The following is a 22007-nucleotide window of genomic DNA, read 5'->3' as shown; positions in this document are numbered from 1 at the left end:
GCAGGGAGCAGAGTAAAGACAGCCTGGCGGGGAGCAGAGTAAAGATACTCTGAAAAGAAAAAGAATATCCTGGCCGCAGAGTTCCCAGAGGAGTAGTGTTCCCAACATGACCTCATTTTAAGTATACTTAAATTTGCCTCCATTCTTCCCATAAATGCTATGTATATTTATGGAAAATGCATTCCAGTTTTATTGGGGGATTTTTTTTTAGCTAATATTCTTTCTATACCATCTTGATAAAGGTCTTTTTCTTTGAGCTACTTATCTTTACTTGATGGCCATTAAAGGTAAACTAATTGGTTACTTGGGAGTTATAGATTTTTAGAACTGTGGTCCATAGGAGTACCTTGAATTCTGTGTTTAGTGTCATCACACACACACACACACACACACACACACACACACACACACCCTGACATACATACATACATATGTACATACACACAGCAGTCCAGTCTATAAGGAAGTAGACCCAAAATGTACATTTTAAAGGACCTGTAAAATCCCACGAGTGAAATGTGAGAATGTATGTCCTCTCTCTAGAGCAATTGACAACATCTTAGAGTTTTCTGAGACCTAGAGAAGTTAAGTGACTTGCTCATGGTAATATGGGTAGAATATGAATTCAGACCTCCCTAAATCCATGGCAAGCATGCTACCTACTACATCTAACTTCTTCTCTCTGAAAGATTTGTAGTATTTTAATTTAAGCTGTCTATTCTATTATGGAAATTTAATTAATTGACAATAGTATAAAAATAATTCCTTTTCTTATTATATTAACATTTAAATGTTTTATTACATCTTAAAAGAAAAGGTATTCATAATATAATGTCAAATCACTAAATAATAAGAAACTATTGGCAAAAACAGAACAGTAACATGTAAAAGTCAAGTTAAAAAACCAAATATACAACTTTATATATATTTATAATGATATGTTACTATTGCCAGGCTAGTAAGTTAACTTCTATGTACATTCTCAGCAAGAAACAAATTTGTTTTTTATTTTTTATTGTTTTAATTTTTAGGGGTTTTTTTTAGGTTTGTTTTTTTTGCAAGGCAAATGGGGTTAAGTGGCTTGCCCAAGGCCACACAGCTAGGTAATTATTAAGTGTCTGAGACCAGATTTGAACCCAGGTACTCCTGACTCCAAGGCCGGTGCTTTATCCACTGTGCCACCTAGCTGCCCTGTTTTAATTTTTAAAAAGCTCTGGGGTAAATTAATTTGTCCAAGGTCACACAGCTAGGCAATTATTATCTGTCTGAGATAAAATTTGAACTCAGGTCCTCCTGACTCCTGGGCCTATACTTTATCCACTGTGCTACCCAGCTGTCCCAACAAAACAATTTTAATGGCACTATTAAGAATCCAATAATTCAGGGAATTCATTTCTCCTTCTACTAATTGGCATCAGTGATAAGGTCTATTAACTTAAAAAATGTCTACTCCCAGTCTAAAAAAAAAGGATTTAATAACCCATTATTCATGTTAAACTACCTGGATGCAAGCTAAAAAAGCCTAACAAGTTATAAGATTAAACAGCTATTGACAAGCCTACCATATATACATAATGGTAACTTTGCTGAAGACAGATTTCTTTTCATTTAATTGCCATCTGAGTCTGAACATCAAGAAAAATAATCCCATCTTGATGGCTAGTGAAAATATATCATTTATGCATATTCCTTTCACTGAAACAAATAAGTAAAATCAGTAAACACAGAAAAATATGACAATTAGTTCTCCAAAATTTTAACTTTTGATTATTTTCTGCATAATTGGCAGCATTATTTCTTGACAACAGGGATTCACGTAGCCACACAACATTCTACTAAGAAGATTTCTCTAAGAGTACATTTAACTTAGAATTTAAGCCCTGCAATAATTAGCTAGTATGAATCTGACCATATTGCCAAAGGACTTTGTGACCAACTTTATTTGAATATCTCATCTGTATTCATACACTGTTGTTAAACCAATTTTTACATGTTTCTTTAAAATAAATCTTTTATTTTTATACTGGAATTTTCCTCTGAATTACAAATCTGAGGCAAAAATAACATTTTAATAAAAAAAAAGTAACTAATAACATACTGAGTTGCACTTCAGTGGCTATCCAGACTTGTGCCTTGTGTTATTACTAATAATGGGTTCTTGTGAATGTAGGATTCGATGCTCTATGAACAATAAGAAAGGCACAATCTCTACTCCAAAGTGTTACAATTGAAAATTCAAAAGAGAAATCAAAATATTTATTATACCTGATATATGTATGGATAGAGTTATATTTTAGTGGGGTTTTTTAAGACTTTTAAGGAAAAAAAACAATATTCCTTCAATACTGAACTGGATCATCATATAAATCCTCAACTATAAAGTTAAAAATAAACATAAGGTGATACTCATTTACATAAATGTTAAAAAAAAAGAACTTCTAGGCAATTTCTGACTAGATAAATATTCCAAATAAAAACTGTATGCATTCAATACCACACATTGCTATCTCCCACTTTTTTTAAACTAATACACTTAAGCTGGGAAAAAAAGGTCTTTACTCCTAAGGGATCTCACAGGGTGCCCCAGAAGTCTTACTGCTGTTTTAAGTAATTAAAGCTTAAATTGCTTGTTCTGTATTAAGTTTAAAAATTGGAAAGATGACAAAAATAGGAATATTCAAAATTGTTAAGGATTTGGAGAGATGGACATAGTAATATGATATTGTTGGTATTCTATAATTGGTCCAATATTTATGGAAAGTTGGAATTAAGTGAACAGAGTGACTAAAATGTCCATGCCGTTTTTCCCAAAAATTCTACTATAAGGCAAATATGTCCTGGAGTCAATAGCAAAAAGAAGAGCATTTTATATATAAGTAAACACTTGTAACAACCCTTTTTGCTTGTAACCGAGAACTAGAAACAAAGTAGATGTACATGAGCAAAGAGAAGCTAAACTATATGTGGCAACTTAAGGTAATAGAATATTACTGAAATAGGCGCTCAATAGAGTACCAGGTCCAGAGGCAAGAAAATTCATCTTCTTGAGTTCAAATCCAGTATCAAACACTACTGGGTAACCCTGGGCAGGTCACTTAATACTTTTTTTGCCTCAGTTTTCTCCTCTGTAAAATGAAATGGAAAAGGAAACTGAAAACCACTCCAGTATCCTTGCCATGAAAACCCTAAATGGGATCACAAAGAATTAGAGCAACAACAATAATAAAATTGCAGAAATAATGAATATGATTAATATAGAAAAGCATGGAAAGATTTATAAAAACTGACAGAAAGAGAAACAAAAAATTAGTAAGATACAGCAACAAAGTAATCTAAACTTAAGGTTGCAAAAATATAATGACTAAGATGGATCCCAAAGAGATGTGAGAAGGCTTTTCGTCCCCCATCCCACTTCTTTGCAAAGGTGTGGTGCATGAGTGCAAAATATGCATAAAATGAAATTTTTTTGATATATCAGGTTTTTTTTTTTTTGCAAGGCAAATGGGGTTAAGTGGCTTGCCCAAGGCCACACAGCTAGGTAATTAGTAAGTGTCTGAGACCGGATTTGAACCCAGGTACTCCTGACTCCAAGGCTGATGCTTTATCCACTACGCCACCTAGCCGCCCCTAATATATCAGTTTTGATTAACTTTTTTCCTCCTCTTTTGTGACTCATTATAAGAGAAAGGGCAGCTATAATAGGAAATATAGGTGTTATAAAAACAAAATTAATGAAATGTATTTTAAATTTTTTTATTTAAAATATTCTGAGTTTGATGAGCATGTAAATATATGTATATGTATGCATATATATCACATATGTCATTTTATATCATTTCCTGATTTCTTGCAAAGTCATCTGCTTCCTTTGGCTCCATTCTACATTTGAAAGATTGGTTTTCTTCAGAGAGCTTTCTTATCTCCTTTTTCCATCTGGCAATTCTGCTTTTTAAGGTAATCTCCTCATTGACTTTTCGGATTGCTTTTTCCATTTGACCTGAACTAATTTTTAACATATTTTCTTCAGCATTTTTTGAATCTCCTTAACTAAGCTGCTGACTTGGTTGAAAACATAAAATGTTTTTTCCTGAATTGCTCATTTCTCTTCTCAATTTTTCCTTTGACCTGCTTTACTTGATTTTCAAAATCTTTTCTGAACTCTGCTATAGGTTGAATCCAACTCCTATTTTTCTTGGAGGCTTTGGATACAGAAGCTAGCCCTTTGTTATATTCTGAGTGTATGTTTTGATCCTCCTTGGGTCCAAAGTAATTTTCTATGGTCAGGTTCCTTTTTTCTGTTTACTCATTTCTCCAACCTGTGCCCTAGTTTTGGGGTACTTCCTCAGTTCCTTCAAGGTCTTATGAGAGGCTCTAACTGCTCTCCTAGCCTGTGCTCTGGTCTGTGAATGACCACAAGCCCTGAAGCTGTGAGGAGAGTCTCTGCTCTATGTCAATGGGGGAGGGGGCTTCCAGACTGCAACCTGGTCTGAATATGGACAAAGCACAAGAGTCCTACCCCAGGGACAGAGGAAAGACCTCAACAGTCTCCCCCCACTCCCTTACCTTCTGTGGGCAGCTGCCAGGTGGCTCCCTGCTGGGAAGCTCCACAGGCCTGCTTCTGTTTCCTTGGGTTTGTGCTGCACTGAGGGCCATGGCTGCCTTGTGGGCCAAGTTGGCCTGGGCTTTGTTCTTGCTCTGGAAGAGGTTTCCCCACTGATCTTCCCCGCTGCTTGGTGTTCCCTGGGTTGGCAGGTCAGGAAACTGCTTCTGTTGACACAAGGCAATGCTCCCAGTGCACCCCACTGGCTGTTCCCAGAAGTCTGGAGCTCCTTCCCTCTGGGGTGGCAATCCTGGCTGTGCTACCCCCCCCCCCAACCCCGTGGAACAGAGCCTTCTCAGGATCTTCCAGATTATCATGGGCTAGAGAATTGCCTCACTGGGTCTTTCTGTGGATTTTGTCCCTTGAAATTTAATTGGAATCATAATTTTAAGGTTTTTGAAATATTTTGGAGAGAACTTGGAAAAGCCTATTCTCATGCCACCATCTTGGCCACACATGTCCTTTTTAAAGGAACTTTTGGACACCTTAAATATCATGACTAAATTACCAACAAAAAGATGAAAAAGCACAGATAAATTTTATTTAGATGATTGCAATAAGTTAAACTGCTCATATTGCTAATTAATTAATGAGTCCATAATTACCAAGATTCAAGAGAACCTATAGTTGTGTTATTAATTCACATTACTAAAAAAGGTGTGAAATAACCCAATTTACAATATCAGTAGATGTTAATGATTTCATTGAAAGTTACAAGGTTCAAAAAGAAAAAAACACCCCATTTAGATTTTTTAATACCACTTACTGATGATCACAACTTTATATCATGCTAAAATTGCACACTTATCTTCTCATTAGCAACTAATCTCACTCTTCTTGCCAAACCAATTATAGGAAAACTTCCAGGCTCAAAGGAATTAAAAGTACACTTACTTGGACCTCACTCAGACTCATGACTGAAGTAATTAGAAAACATTTATATTTGAAGCCCAAATAGTCTTGGAAAAGTAGTAACAAATCACTATTCTAAAAAAAAAAAATCAAAACCCAATGTGTCAATTAAAGGGTCAAGCTGGGGGTATAGAAGGGCATGGAGAATATTACCCTGAATTAATAAACTCTTATTGGGAAGAAAAACAGAGTCAGGACCTTACATTTCTGAAACCTTCTGACTATGTAAACACATGGCATAGAAAGAAAAGAGATAATAATTATGATTTGCATTTATATGACATTTTCTTCTAAGTGATGCAAAATGGAGGGCGGCACACACAGATTTAGTAATTTACTCCAGACCTCATAAAAAAAAAATCATGGATAAAAAAAAAAAAACAACAACTAGTCATGGTCTCTTGATTTTCCTAGTCAGTTTCTTTGGGACCTGAAAAAGATTTATTTTTGGCATCAGAGTTGAGTTGCACAGACTGACTTCCCACCTTTTATTTTAATAGCTAAGTTCCGCCATACCTCCAAATGATCAGATCTCACTAAAAAAAATATTCTAGTCCCTGAGATGGGACTCTTAATTGTACTCTTAATTGAGAAGCTGAAATCAGATTTTTCAAACCTACCATATTCTATTTTGTAAATCAAGAATTCATCAGATGCTCTGAGATCTGACATTTTTAAAAGCTGAAAATTACTAGTAATTCAAAAATTAAGTTCAGTCTGATTAGATACAGATTTTAAATTGCTTTACTAGAACAGAACCCTTTAATGAGATCTTTAAATAGTCTTATTCAGAAAACAGTATGAAGAGGATAGTAGGCTAAATCTGTTTTAGATATATCTGCTTAGTTTACTACTAAAATTCAAGCTAAAAAGGTCTTTAATAGTCTGTTAAAATATTAGAATTTTGAAAACTAATAACATATAATGTTCTACACATGAAATCTAACTTCCTCTGAGTCCCCCCGGCACTCACAAGACAGTAGAATAAGTAGTTGTCAGTGAGCTTTCCTCAGTTATTAAGATGACTTAAGTTTTACCATCCTAAACATCTTCTAAAAACTTGAAAGTTGATGCTGACCATCAGTGTTACCAAAAATGTTTCTTGTCAAGTTGTGATTTTTTAAAAAAAAATTTCTTCCACCTTGGCCATTGGTAGATATGGAATGAATCAAATTATTATCATATTTTAAGTAGTCCACATAGCATTTTCCTATGTCTTAATTCAATGAAAGAAACCTCTCACCTGACCTGAAGATTTGGGAAACATTTAATTTTGCTGCAAAAATGTCTGACAGCTTCTTTTAATCTGCTTTTAGATAATGCTCTCTGAAAATCACAGCAATCTCATACAGACAGACAGATGTGTTTTCCTGCCAGTAGCTAGGAGCAAGAACAGTTTTCAAGCACACTACTCAATGAATCCTTAAGTAATCAAGCAGTAAAATGGTGAATACAAAATTTTCAAAAAGGTCAATGGATAAGAAAAGGCAATGGCATTCACTAAAAATTTTCTTTGGAAAACTAACCTAGAAATAACCCCTGACTAGTGAATTAAATAAGCAAGTCCCTTAAAAATGCACATAGTTATATGTATGCATATGTATATGTATAAACACACATACCTAAATGATATATACTTCAAAAAATATTTCTGATTTTAATAATTCTAATGAGAGAACAGAATCAAAACAGAGTCAAAATTAAAGTTCAGTTTGTGCATAATCTAATGGCCATTAAATTAATCTTTGTTTAAGCTTGACAAAAATGCCTAATTAAAAGAGAGTAATTCATATAACCCAATGTGATGAGATAAACCCAAATTTCATAGTTTAGTTTCATAGCTAGTCCAAGAGCTTATTCATTAACTCCATATTTCACCATGTACACAACTAATAATTTTTGTGCATGGTTGGGAAAGAATGTGTGACAACATACATATCATATGACTTATGAAGAATAAAAAATGTGTTGAATACCTCCATAGAATTCCTCATGACTTGGGCAAATGATTTATTTGTATTCCATTTCTTCTCTCCATAAAATTTTAGATAATTTATTATTCATTTCTTGTAAATGCATTAGGAACGCTTGTAACATATGGTCAAATAATAACATCATGATGATGATGATGATGTTTTAGCTATGTAATTAGAAAGCTACAAACTGGTAAATTGTTACTAAATTTAGGAGTCTGATATGCTTAAAGCATGTGTTTAGATTTGCCAAAGTACCATTTTAATATATAGGCTATTAGGAGATCCACTGGCATCAATGGAAAAGGAAATAAATTATTATTATGAAAATAAATTTTAATACATTAAAGTTTCATCCATAAAATTAAACTGATTATCTTTCACCTTTCAAAAGTTTTAAAAACACAGGGTCTTCACAGTGAATAGAGCACCGACCCTGGAGTCAGGAGTACCTGGGTTCAAATCCAACCTCAGACACTTAATAATTATCTAGCCGTGTGGCCTTGGGCAAGCCACTTAGCCCCATTGCCTTGAAAATTCTAAAAAAAAAACCACACAGGGTCTTTTATAAATAGTTATCATTTAATAAAGAAGTAGATTATGTAATATTTAATATTAAAGTCATTTAATCTGTTATGAAATATTTTGATAAATTTCTTTTTAAATCAACTTGTTAATGGTTATGATGACAATAGCAATAATATCTAATATTTATAAAGTTCTTTAAAAGTATGCAAAGTATTATAGTTGTACTCATTAATTCTCACAAAAATTCTATATAAGTATCAATTCTATGTAAATAATCAATATTTCACCCATTTTTACAAATGAGGAAACTGAGGCTGACAAAAGTTAAGTGACTTGTTCAAGACATATAAGTAGTGTCTGAAGCAGTATTTGAACTCAAATCTTCCTGACTCCAAGACCAGTTTTCTAACTATCCACTATGCCATTCAAATGCCTGAAAACTGGTATATTTCAATACATATTAGTAGAGTATAAAGAAACAATGTTTGCCTCAATTTCCTGTAAAGTACAGTGGAGAAGGAAAAGGCAAACTACTCCAATATCTTTATCAGAAAAACCCCAAATGGAGTCATGAAGTGTTGTATACTACTGAAAAATAGTTGAACAGTAGCAAAAGAAATTAATAGGGCATAGCATTCCATCAAGGCAGATAATAAACTCATTTTTAAAGCTAAAAAGAAGCAGAAATTTCTGATCAGTTTCTCAAAACTTCTCATATTGCTACCTTAGAGTTTCACTTTACAGAGAAGGAAGCTGAAGCCAACAGAGGAGAAGTAACTTGCCCCAGATCACATAGGCAAGAACAATATAAACCCAGATACTCTGAATATAAATCCAGTACTTCTCTTGCTTTAGTATTCACTATCATTGTGTTTTTGTGTGTGTGTGTGTGTGTGTGTGTGTGTGTGTGTGTGTAGGTATATGTGTGTATATACATGTATATACACACATATACAACTTGTAAATGGTACCAATAATGACAATGTTTATAATAATAATAATAATGAAGTTGTTAGTAAGTTGGTTTTAAAGATAATGGGGTTATAAAGATGTAGGGAAGTGATTTGCCCATGTTAAGTCCTAGTAAGTTATTTAAGTCTTAGTCTACATGAGTCCTTTCCATAATAATAAGGTTCAGTTTAACTAGTTTTTCACAAAACATTCCATCCACTTTCTCAGAGACTTTGTCCAAACTGTGTCCCAAACTTTCATTTCATTGTTTCCTTGCATCCCTAGTTAATAGTATAGTGTCTAGCATAAAATAGAAACTTAATAATTTCTTCCTGATTCAAAGTCAACGTCTAAGATAAAAGCATTCTACCTGCATTTTAATCATAAAGGCACATTTTCCTAACTCATATCTCTGGAATTACAATAAAATATGAATGTCCATATTTGAAGGCTTTCATACTATGCATAAAATAATTATTTTCACAACTTTTAATTTTGGTGAAGGGGGAAAGTTTTATAACATGCTTAGTAAATTTTTAACACTTGAGAGAATTTACATAAATTAATAATACCAGATTAGGAACCAAAAGACTGATAAGATTTTTTTGCAGGTCCTTGACCTCTTTATATATAAGGGTTTTTTTTCAATTATTAAATTAAGAAACTGGTTTCAATAATCTTCAAGTTTCTATACAGCTCCAAAATGCCATGATAGTAGTGATTTACTTCAAATTATTCAAAGAAAACATAATAGAAACCATGTCCCTTTGAAACTGAATATCTTTAATTGAGTTTAAAAATTGGGAAAAGGTTAGTTTTGATTACAGAGTTAATGCTAATTTTATACAAGAAAACCATTGGAAACCGGTGATTTCTACTTATAGGTTGCTGTCCTATACTATCATCATCTATGACTGAAGAACAACTGCAACCTTATAATTTTAAATTTTTATTGAAGATAACTTCTGTGAGAGCTTCAGTGTGCTTAAATATCATACTGTTCTATTTCCTAAATCTCTACTAGTAGAGAATTTAGTCTTATATGAAGTTGCAATAGTAGGTGATCATTAAATACTTGATGACGGATTGAAAAGAAAAAGTAAATGTAAGTGAATTCAAAAAATAAGCAATATGAGTACTTAAGTGAAATTACGATCGAAAGAGGAGAATTCTGATTTTCTATTTCCCACACATCATTTTATAATTTTAAGTGCTTCTTCATTGATACCAATCCAGACTAAATGCCTGTTAGCATTTCTGGATAGAATTTCTAAATGAAGCAAGGATTTTATAAAATATGATTAGTCACATCAAGTCAAAAAGTCATAAACAGTTCCCCAAATCCTTTTAATTCCTTTCAAATCCATTTAGTTTTTAAAGTGGAAATGTAAGCATAATAGGGTGACTTTTCAGTTCTATTTAAATCAAGTTGTTTGTCAATGATACAATTATTTTTAAAATTCATTAAACTTTATAAAGCCTACTAAGATTATTCAACTCATAAAATGTCAACTAATTTATTTGAATTATAAAGCCATTTTCTACATCTGTTATCCCATGATTCAGTCATATGAAAACAGTGTATTCTAATTAGAAAGGAACACAGTGATCAACTAATCTAATTCATACCTGAACAGGAACTTTCTGAACATTATCAGGAAGAAGTGATTTTTCAGCCTCTATTTGAAAATTTCCATTTTGGGATAGGACACAAACTCATGAAGCAGCATATTCTCCTTTTGGTTAGCTCTAAGTTATTCAGTCAAACTGAGACCTGTTGAAAACCTTATTTTAAAAAAAGTCCAAGGTCTCCCCCTACATCTGAGGTCATCTGTAGCCATTCTGATTCAAATATGATCATAAGACAAAATAGACTCCAGAAGAGAAAGTAAGGTAGGTGACTGAACAGCATCTCCTTTACTTAAATTCATTTTACTCGCATTCATGGCATCACTTCCCTGATGCCATGGTCTTCTTTAGGAATGAAGAACAACCAACAGCTAACAACAACAATACTCAACATTGCTTTCAGCACTAAAAGTGATGCAAAGTTAGGCAGAAACTAGTCCCTGCACTTATAGAGCCTACAGAAAGCTTGCATTACATCTCTTTAACAGAAAGATAAAATACAAACATATTTTTATAAGTTCATTGGAGTAGTGTAAAAGAAGTCCTATATGAGGCCCAAGGAGGTCATTATCAATAGGGATTCAAGGAAAGCTTCATGAAAGGAGAAGCAATTTCATGGTGCTTTAAAAGTTAGATAGGAACTTAAGAAAAGGAAGAAAAGGAAGGGCATTCGAAACTTTGGCAATACTGTAAGAAAACACGTAAAATAAAAGAGCAATTATTAAACACCTTTTCTTTTCCCACACAAAATTTTCTGCAGCATGATAAGGTTTCTAAGTTCTGAGCTATGAATATCTAGTTGACAATTGAATATACTTCTCTGCATTTCAGCTATGACAATATTTTGTTCACAACTATCATTGAAATGCCTATTGAATTAAATCATCAGGTATTGATCTTCACAGAAAACACAAATGGGGAAAAGAGTTAAAAATATAATTTAGCTGAAGAGTAAAAGAAATTAATAAAAGAAAAAGAAGGGAAGAGTATACACAAGATTTTTGCCATCTTTATTTTTTTGTTTTGATTTTTCATGGCAATGGGGCTTGCCCAAGGCCACACGGCTAGGTAATTATTAAGTGTCTGAGGTTGGATTTGAACCCAGGTACTCCTGACTCCAAGGCTGGTGCTCTATTCACTGCGCCACCTAGCTGCCCCCATCCTTATATTCCTTAAGAATTTCTTGAGTTAGGGGTGGCTAGGAGGCGCAGTGTATAAAGCACCAGGAGCACCTGGGTTAAATCCGGTCTCAGACACTTAATAATTACCTAGCTATGTGGCCTTGGGCAATCCACTTAACCCCATTGCCTTGCAACCCCCCCCCCCCAAAAAAAAGAATATCTTGAGTCAATTTTTCTTTTTTTAAATGCAAGGTTCAAATGAAAATCTCAATTTATTCTATAAATACTTATAAAGTTTTAAGAGAGCTAATGAGGCAATTCACCAAAGGCAAGAAGAATTTTTTCTGAAGAGATTCGTGAATATTTCATTCAATATTAGGTTTCAGAAATTCCATATTATAGAATTTTCAGTCTTCAGTGTTCAACAGTATATCCCAGGGTTAGGCAAATTAGTTCTGTATCCTTTCACTTTAAATACTCTTTCATCTTGCCTTACAATGTAAATTCTTAGTAGATTTACTTTGAGCATTAATGCAAAAAGTAAAGCTTGTACATTTTGACTTACTCATTTGTAGTAGCTAGTGGCATTGGAATTCTATTATCATTAACTATATTACCCATAACAAAATAAATGGAATCTTTACTACTTCTGCCCATAATTTTAAAAAGTAGTTTCAATTTGTATTACTTGAATGCTTTACTGTACTTTTATTATGAGTCATAATAGCATATAATTGGCTATATATATACTTTAAGAAACTATTGGATTTTTTATTTTAGAATCTAAAATTAATATTAAATTAAATTCTAAAAAATCTAATAAAAATATGAAGTCTTCAAGTACCCCATGTCACTTTATATGTATTTCTAAATTAGTTTCTACACTGATATTTAATCCAATGTGAATCAATTTTGCAAACAGCAAGGGACTCTATCTTAAAATTTGCATTAGTCCAGAAGGCTATAAATTAACTTACCATAGCTATTGTTTTCTAACAGAAAAAAGAAAATTCTTTAAAAAATATTCCACTTTTCTTTTTCTGTGGGCTTTACTTTTCAGTAGAGTATCCACTAAAGCATTCTATATTAAAACATGAACTGTCTTTTGAAGTAACCAATTATTTTCTAATGGATAAGGAGAGAACACACATCCTTAACCCACAATGTCATTAACCATAACTAAACAATAGCATAACCATACCTTCTCAAAGAAATCTCATAAATCATAATAACTTGAAAGATCTCAAATTTCCTTCCCTAGCAGATATGAAGTCAATAAAATCTGTTCCTGTACATGGTAAATATGAGGGTAATTGCCTTGTGAAATTTTAAAATAAAGGAACAACTATTAAATACCTTTTCTTTTCCCATCCAAACTTTTCTCCAACATGATGACTTCTAATTTCTGAGCTTCTAATTTATGAATATCTAGTTGACAACTGAATATATTGCTCTGTACTTTAGCTATCTGTGGTAATTTTTTGTTGTTCATTAGAAGCTTCAATAAATGTTGAATTAAATCATCAGGTATTGATCTTGACAGATAAGAGTTAAATATACAGAAAGTATCAGTTAGTGGAAGCAATCGCTATTTAGCACAGAGATCTAATTAAGACAGTAAAAATATACTTACACTCAGAACTTTAATTTGAATAATCACATCCTAATTCTTCAGGCACTAAAATATCAACTTATCAAGAAGGACTCACTAGATTTCAAACAATTTTTCCTCCTGGATCCTTTTGACCTTAGTGTTATTTAAAAACTTATAATAGAAAAAAATGCTCACAAGGGGTCAATCAAGCATAATTGTACATGTGCATTATACATTATAAAAGTATAAAGTAAATTCCTAATATAAATATAAAGCATATGTTTATCTATTTACACATGTGAGGACATACTGTATATCTATTAGAATAACTACATAATGAATTTTCATATCATAATAATGAGATAAAGAAGTAAATTTTCTTATTTCATTTTATTCAACATAAATTTTGAGAGAGTTTTACTCAAATATATACACTAATATATGGCAGAACCAAACAATAATCCAGTTCCTTATCTACAATACTCCTGGATATGGGGTGAGGTGATTACTAGAATCCTCTAACTTTCGCCCAGGTTGGGTGACCAGACATCTCTGTCTTTGCTCCCAGACTCATACCTCTCATGAATTTTCCAAATACTATTTACAGCACTACTATCCTTTCAGTCACCTAGGTTCCCAAACTCAGTTTTATCCTTACTTTTCCTCCTCACATCCAATCATTTGTTAAATTGTGCTGTTTCCACCTCCACCTCGCTCAAATCTGACCCCTTCTCTTCAATCACAGAGTGTACAATCTGTTCCAGACTTTCTGTCACCTTCATCTGGACTACTATAATAACCTGCTAATGCATCTCTTTGCTTCAAGTCTATTCCCACAACAATGAATTCTCCATACAGTTGTCAAAGAGACTTTAAAAAAAAAACCCAAATATCTAATCATCTCGAAACTTAGTAAACTCCAACGACTACACTATCAACTTTAAAATCACATATCAACTCCTCTGTCTGATATTCTAGGCTCTTCACAATTTGGTTCCAATTTATCTTTCCACTTTTCTTATATATTACTTCCCTTTAGGCATTCTATGATCCAACCAAAGTGTTCTTCTTATTGTTTCTCACACACAACATAATTACTCTTCTCTATACCTTTACGATATTTGACCCCAATCCCTAGAATGTACTCCCTCCAAGAATTTATTTCTCATATCCCTCAAAGTGCAGCTCAAAGGTTACTTTCAACATGAAAACTTTCCTAATCCCTTAGCTAGTAGTGTCTTCACCCCAAAACATTATCTTATAGGACTATTAAGAATCAAAACTAGGATTCATACCCACTCCTATTGATTTTAAACCCAATGTTCTTTCCACTGGTCATTCTGTACATATACTTATATACATACATATATTTGTATGTGGTTCTTTCTGCACCCTGAATTCATGTTAGAAGGTGAGGAACACACTTTAACATTAGTCCTCTAGAATCACACTTGGTCATTGTACTGATCAAAGTTCTTATAGTTTCCAAAGTTGTTTGTTTTTACAATACTGTTGTTATTGTATAAATTAATCTAGTTCTGCTCACTTCACTCCACATCATTCCTCAGATTAAACCATTAGAAATACAAGTTCTAGAATGATAGGACCACTGTGATTGAAAATGGTTATCAAGATGGGTGGTGCAAAGTTAGGAAGCTTCCAGAGCTCTTCCAGAAACAACTTTAAATATAGTCTACAAAAATAAAAAGGGTGAAACAAATTCTCAATGTAAGATATCATGGAGGAACTTCAATAAAAGTCTGTCTCTTCTGGGTAAAAGGGAAATATAGCCCAGCAGAAAAGAAAAAACTAGAAAGCTAGAAGGAGCACTTTTAGCCACTGTGTAGATAAAGCCTTGGCTCAGCAATCTAGCAAGGCAGCAGGCCAGTGGTGAGAACAGTTCAGAAGACAAAGTTTGAACCCTGAGAATGCTAGTGCAATAGTTGGGACTGGGTTGGGTTACCTGGAAACAAGAAACAAACACTGCATAGGTAATGTCTTGGAATGAAGGAGGAACAAACCTCTGCATAGGCAACAATTTGGCAAGCAATAAACCTAGGATCAGATCCCCCATCTAACCATAGAAATTTACTGTTCTGGGGCAGCTAGATGGCATAGTGGATAAAGCACTGATCCTGGAATCAGCAGGATCTGAGTTCAAATATGAACCTTATACATTTAATAATTACCTAGCAGTATTATCTGAGGGCAAGTAACTTATGCCTTGCAAAAACCAAATAAAGAGAAAAGAAAATTAATATTTTGATAGGGACATTGAAAAATGCCATCTCAGAAAAGGAAACAGTGACAAAATGCCTACATTTCGTGAAGCCTCACAGGAGCCTATGAATTGACCTCAAATTCCAAATGAGCTCAAAAGAAGATTTTAAAAACCAAAGAAGAGAAGAAGAAAAATGTAGAAAAGCAATGAGAATCATACAAGAGAATTATGAAAAAGTGACTGAAGAATGCAATTCCTTTAACAGGAAAAAATGACCAACTGGAAAAATAATTAACTTATCAAAAAGTAATATCTACCAACTGAAAAAGGAATAAAACTCATCAAAAAGTAAAATTGATCAACTGGAAAATAAAATATAAACACTAACTAAAGAAAATGAAACCATAAAAATTAAAATTAAACAAATGGAAATGAATGATTCTATAAGATACCAAGATTCTATCAAACAAAGCTAAAAGGCTGAAAAATAGAATAAAATGCAAAGTACCTTTCAAGAACAATAATCTAGATAACAGATCCAGGTGAGAATGTATGAATTATTAGTCTACCTTAAAGCCTCAGTCAAAAAAGGAGCCTAAAAAATATATTACAGCAAATGATCATGGGAAATTGCCATAATATCCTAGAACATTTTTTCCTTTTAAAAAAAATGTATTTATTTTCATCCATATGCACATGTAAATTTTTAAGTTACAAAATTTCCCTTCCCATCCATCTCCCCTCAGAGGTGAATAGTCAAATGAGAAATAGATATATGTGATAATTTTTATAAAGTGTTCACCAGATTCTGAAGGGTTGTTTTTGAGTGTGTGCATTTTGTTTTGTCTTACCTCCTCTGTATAGGGATAATATAGTCCATAGCAGTTCTGGGGTCTCTGGACTGCTGAGAGGAAATGCTTCCATCAAAGTTACTCATCTCACAATGTTGTTGTTGATGTGTACATTGTCCTTTTGGTTCTGCTCCCTTTGCTCAGCAATAGATCCTGTAAATCATTCCATGCTTCTCTATAGTTTAACCATTTATGGTTTCTTATAGAACAACAGTATTCTATAGTATTCATGTACCATAACTTGTTTAGCCATTCCCTGATTGATGGGCACTGCCTTAATTTCCAGTTGTTTGCCACTACAAAACAGCTGCCATGAATATTTTGGAACACGTAGGACTCTTTCCTTTTTCTAGAATTTCTTCTGAATATATAACTAAAATTGGAATTGCCTAGTCAAAGGGTATGAAGTTTTATAGCTCTTTGAGCATTGTTCCATATTGCTCTCCAGAAAGGCTAGATCCATTCATAACTCCACCAGCAATGCATCAATGTCCCAATCCTCCCACAACATCTCTAACTTTGATCATTTTTCCATTTTTCTCATCTTGGCCAATCTAATAGGTGTGAGATGTTATCTCATTGCTGTTTTAATTTGCATTTCTCTAATCAATAATGATTTGAAACATTTTTCATATATAGCTTCATTTATATATATAACATATATACATATGTATATATAGCGTTAATTCTTCATTTGAAAACTATCTGTTCATATCCTTTGACTATTTATCAATTGAGGAATGACTTGTGACCTTATAAATTTGATGCAATTCTCTATATATTTTGGAAACAAATCCTTTATCAGAACTAGTTGTGAAGATTGTTTTCCAGTTTTCTTCTTTCCTTCTAATTTTGGCAGCACTTATTTTATTAGAGCAAAAAATTTTCAATTTAATATAGTCAAAATCATTCATTTAGCAGTTTATAATGTGCTCTAATTCTTGTTTGGTCATAAATTAATCTCCATTCCATAAATCTGATAGAGTATTTCTTGATCTATTAATTTATCTTAGGTATCGCTCTGTATGTCTGAATCCTGAACCCATTTTGACCTTATTTTGGTATAAAAGATGTGAGGTGTGGATTTATGACGAGTTTTTGCCATACTATTTTCTAATTTTTCCCAACAATTGTTGTCAAATAGTGAGTTCTTAATCCAGAACCTGATGTCTTTGGGTTTGTCATATAGTAGATTGCTGTAGTGATTTACTGCAAATTCTTTTAAACCTATCCCAATACTCTGATCCATTACTCTATTTCTTCAATGCAGTTTTGATGATTGCTGCTTTATAGTATAGTTGTAGATCTGGTAGAGCTAGGCCACCTTCCTTTATATATTTTTTTCATCAGCTCCCTGCTATTCTTGCCCTTTAGATGCTCCAGATGAATTTTGTTACTATTTTTTTCTAGCTTGGTAAAATGGTTCTTTAGGAATTTGATTGGTATGGCACTAAATAAGTAATGCAATTTGAGTAGAATTGATGTTTTTATTTGATTAGCCTGACCTAACCATGAGCAACTGACATTTTTCCAATTGTTTAGATCAAATGTTATTTGTATGAGAACTGCTTTGTAATTATGCTCATATACTTTCTGGATTTCCCTGGGGAGGTAGATTCCCAACTATTTAATATTGTCTCTAGTTACCATAAATGGAATTTTTCTATCTCTTGCTCTTGGGCTTTGTTATTTATACATAGAAATGCTGATGATTTATGTGGGTTTATTTTATATCCTGCTACTTTGATGAATTTGTTCATTGTTTCAAGTAGTTTTTTAGATAATTTTCTCAGGTTCTCTAAGTATACCATCATATCATCTGCAAAGAGTGAAACTTTTGCTTCCTCATTGCCTATTCTGATTCCTTCAATTGCTTTTTCTTCTTTCATTTCTACTGCTAGCATTTCTAATGCTACATTGAATAGTCAAGGTGATAACAGGCACCCTTGCTTTACCCCTGATTTTATTTGAAATGCTTCAAATTTATTCCCATTGAATATAATATTTGTTGATGGTTTCAGGGAGATACTCTTTATTATTTTAAGGAAAACTCCATTTATTCCTAAACTTCCTAGTATTTTTAGTAGGAATGGATTTTGTATTTTCTTAAAGGTTTTTTCAGCATCTATTGAGATAATCATAAGATTTCTATTGGTTTTGCTATTGATATGTTTAATTATGTTGAGTATTTTCTTAAGGTTGAACCATCCCTACCTACCTGATATAAATCTTACCTGCTCATGGGTAATAACTTGCTGTATTCTCATTGCTCAAGTTTTGTTTAAGATTTTTACACTAACATTCATTAGGGACATTGATCTATAATTTTCTTTGTTTTGGTTCTTTGTGGTTTAGGTATCAGTACCATGTTGGTATCATAAAAGGAATTTGGCAGAACTCTTTCCTCTTCTATTTTTAAAAATAGTTTTATATAAAATAGGAATTAATTGTTCCTGAAATGTTGTAAATGATGTAAATCCATCTGGATCTGTAACCTTTATCTTATGAAGTTGATTAATGGTTTTTTCAATTTCTTTTTCTGAAATGAGGTTATTTAAATAATATATATTTCCTCTTCTGTTAATGTGAGCAGTTTGCATTTTTTTTTAAAAATTCATCCATTTCACACAATTTATCCAATTTATTGGCATACAATTTGACAAAGCAGCTCCAAATTATCTCTTTAATTTCTTCCTCATTGGTGGTTAGCTCACCCTTTTCATTTTTGATACTGGTACTTTGGCTATCTTCTTTCTTTGTTTAATAAGATTAACCAAATGTTTGCTATTTTATTGGCTTTTTCATATAACCAAAACTTAGTTTTTTTTTATTAAATCAGTGGGGTTTTTTGCTTTCAATTTAATCAATCTCTCCCTTGATTTTCAAAATTTCTAATTTGATATTTAATTGGGGATTTTTAATTTGTTCTTTTTCTAGTTTTTTCAGTTGCTACAGAATTCATTGATCTCCTCTTTCTCTATTTTATTTATATAGGCATTTAGAGATATAAAGTTTCTCCTCAAAACTGCCTTGGCTTCATCCCATAAATTTTGGTATGATGTCTCATTATGATTTTTCTTGGATATAATTATTGATTATTTCTATTATTTGCTGTTTGATCTACCCCATTATTTAAGATAAAGTTATTTAATATCCAATTAGTTCTTGGTTTATCTTTCCATGCCTCTTTAATAAATGTAATTTTTATTGCATCATGGACTGGGAAGTGTGTATTTATTAGTTCTACCTTTCTGCATTTGATTATAAGGTTTTTGTGCCCTAGTAAATGGTCAATTTTGGTGTAGGTGTCACATACTGCCGAGAAAAAGATATATTCTTTTCTATTCCCCATTAAGTTTTCTCCAGGGGTCTATCATAGCTAAGTTTTCTAAGATTTAATTCACCTTCTTAACTTCCTTCTTGTTTATTTTGTGATTAGATTTATCCTGTTCATATCAGGGGAAACTGACATCTCCCATTATTTAAGTTTTGCTTGTAATTCACTCAGTCTTTCCTCTAGGAATTTGGATGCTATTCCATTAGGTATATACATATTTATTAATGATATAGCTTCATTGCCAATGGTGCCTTTTAAGAAGATTTAGTTTCCCTCCTTATCCCTTTAAATGAGATGGATTTTTGCTTTTACTTTATCTGAAATTTGGAATGCTACCCCAGATTTCTTTACTTCATCTGAGGCATAATATATTTTGCTCCAACCTTTCACCATTACCCTGTATCTCTCTGCTTCAAATATTCTTCTTATAAACAACATATTGTAGAATTCTGGTTTTTAATCCATTCTTCTATCCATTTCCATTTTATGGGACAGTTCATCCCATTGACACTTATTGTTAAGATTACTAATTCTGTATGTTACTCCAAGCTATCTTTCTGCATTTATATTTTTCTCTTTCCTTTTCTCTTTTACCTCATCACCAAAATTTTACTACCTTCCCCCTTTGACTTTTCTTTTAATAATTTAACTTTCAGTTTATTTTCACTTATACCTTAGCCTGCCCTTTTTCAGGCCCTTTCCCCCTTATCTTTCCCTTCCCCCCCCCCACTTCCCTGTAGATTAGGTTACGGTTTTAAGCCCAAAGGGGAATGTGTATCTCTCTCTCTCTCTCTCTCTCTCTCTCTCTCTCTCTCTCTCTCGGCTAAATCTATTGAATAGAATTTACTCAGCATTCACATTCTCTTTCTTTCCCTCTAAAATTAAAAATCTTTGTGCCTCTTCCCTTGGTGTTATTTATCTCTCTAATACTATTAATCAGATATCATCAATTACAGTTTGATTATTTGACTGCTTGATAAGCTCATATTGTTATCAAAGTATCATTAGATTGTTTGACTGCTTTGACTCAAATTGCATCAAATTATAATTATATAATATATATTATTACATAATATGTATAATTGTAAATCATTTTTTAACCTTACAACCTTTTCAAGTATCTTTTAAGTACACACAATCCTCCTCAGGAGCCAAAGTACCATCCAGTGCCATATCATTTCTTGAACTATTTGTTCCCCTCAGCCAGGTCTTTTTCGTCTCACACATAACCATCCTCCCCCCCCTCCCACACCTGGTACTTAACCCCTTATTAAGTCAAGTAAGGCTTATTTTCTTTCACACTCTACCCTGTCCCCCTCCACTTCCCCACCCAGGGTACTTACCCCTTGCTAAGTGAAGTAAGGCCTATTCTCTCTCCCATTTTACACCCAGCCTTCTCACCCAGTGTACTTAACCCCTCCTTAAGTGAAGGGTGGATTAAGTCAAACTCTGATCTAATTAACTGCAAGAATCTTAAAGATCTCTAAGTACTGGGAAGTTCTGGAGTAAGTTACAGAGCCACTGACTCATGACCCCGCAGTTTATGATGCCCTCATCAGACAAGATACTAAGCACAATAGAATTAAAGGATCAAAGGATAATGAGACACTTAAGTTTAAAAATAACACCCCTGTTTTTCTTCAGGACTTTTTTGTTTCAAATATAGTGATATCATCTTGGACCTCTTCAAATGAGAGATTAAGACCAAATTATACCATATCCTTTAGGTTCATTCTCTTCAATTATATTCTGCCCTTTAATTATTCTAAAAGAAGTTCTAAAGAATTAGAAGTGTTAAAGTTTCCCTTTTAGAGTTGTATACAATTTTATGGTCTTGACCAACATTTAGTTTGTTTTGCTTTGTTTTTTCCTTCTTTTCATTTACCTTTTTTTTTATGCAACTTTTGAATGGTGTATTTGGTTACTGAATTATCTGTTCAGCTCTGATCTTTGTCTCAGGAAATTCTGGAAATCCTCTATTTTGTTGATCATACATCTTTTTCCATGACAATATATGCTGAATTTTTCAGGTTAGTACATTCTGGGTAGTAGTCCCAGGTCTTTTGCTCTCTAAAATATGATACTGCAGTTCTTCTGACCCTTCAGTGTTGAAGCTAATAGGTCCTCTGTGAGTCTAATTGTGTTTCCTTTGTATTTGAATTGTTTTCTTTTTTGCAGCTTACAATATTCTCTCCTTTATTTGAGAGCTCTGGAATATGGTTATTACAGTCCTTGGAGTTTTTATCCCAGGGTCTCTTTCTGGAGGGTTTCTGTGGATTCTTTCAATGGT

General features: G+C 32.9%; 1 protein-coding gene and 1 long non-coding RNA gene across 5 annotated transcripts in view; both read right to left on the bottom strand.

The window, feature by feature from the left end:
* Positions 1–22007, bottom strand: part of SDK1 (sidekick cell adhesion molecule 1) — a 1240677-nt gene that overhangs the window by 957819 nt on the left and 260851 nt on the right. The gene's annotated exons all lie outside the window — the stretch shown is intronic.
* Positions 381–22007, bottom strand: part of LOC141497761 (uncharacterized) — a 45136-nt gene continuing 23509 nt past the window's right edge. The window contains exon 2 of the long non-coding RNA XR_012471441.1: positions 381–16533. This is a non-coding gene — a long non-coding RNA (uncharacterized LOC141497761). The remainder of the gene's footprint in view (positions 16534–22007) is intronic.

Source organism: Macrotis lagotis, chromosome X (genome assembly GCF_037893015.1).
Source record: "Macrotis lagotis isolate mMagLag1 chromosome X, bilby.v1.9.chrom.fasta, whole genome shotgun sequence".
Classification (NCBI taxonomy): domain Eukaryota; kingdom Metazoa; phylum Chordata; class Mammalia; order Peramelemorphia; family Peramelidae; genus Macrotis; species Macrotis lagotis.
This window is presented reverse-complemented; position numbering and strand designations above follow the sequence as displayed.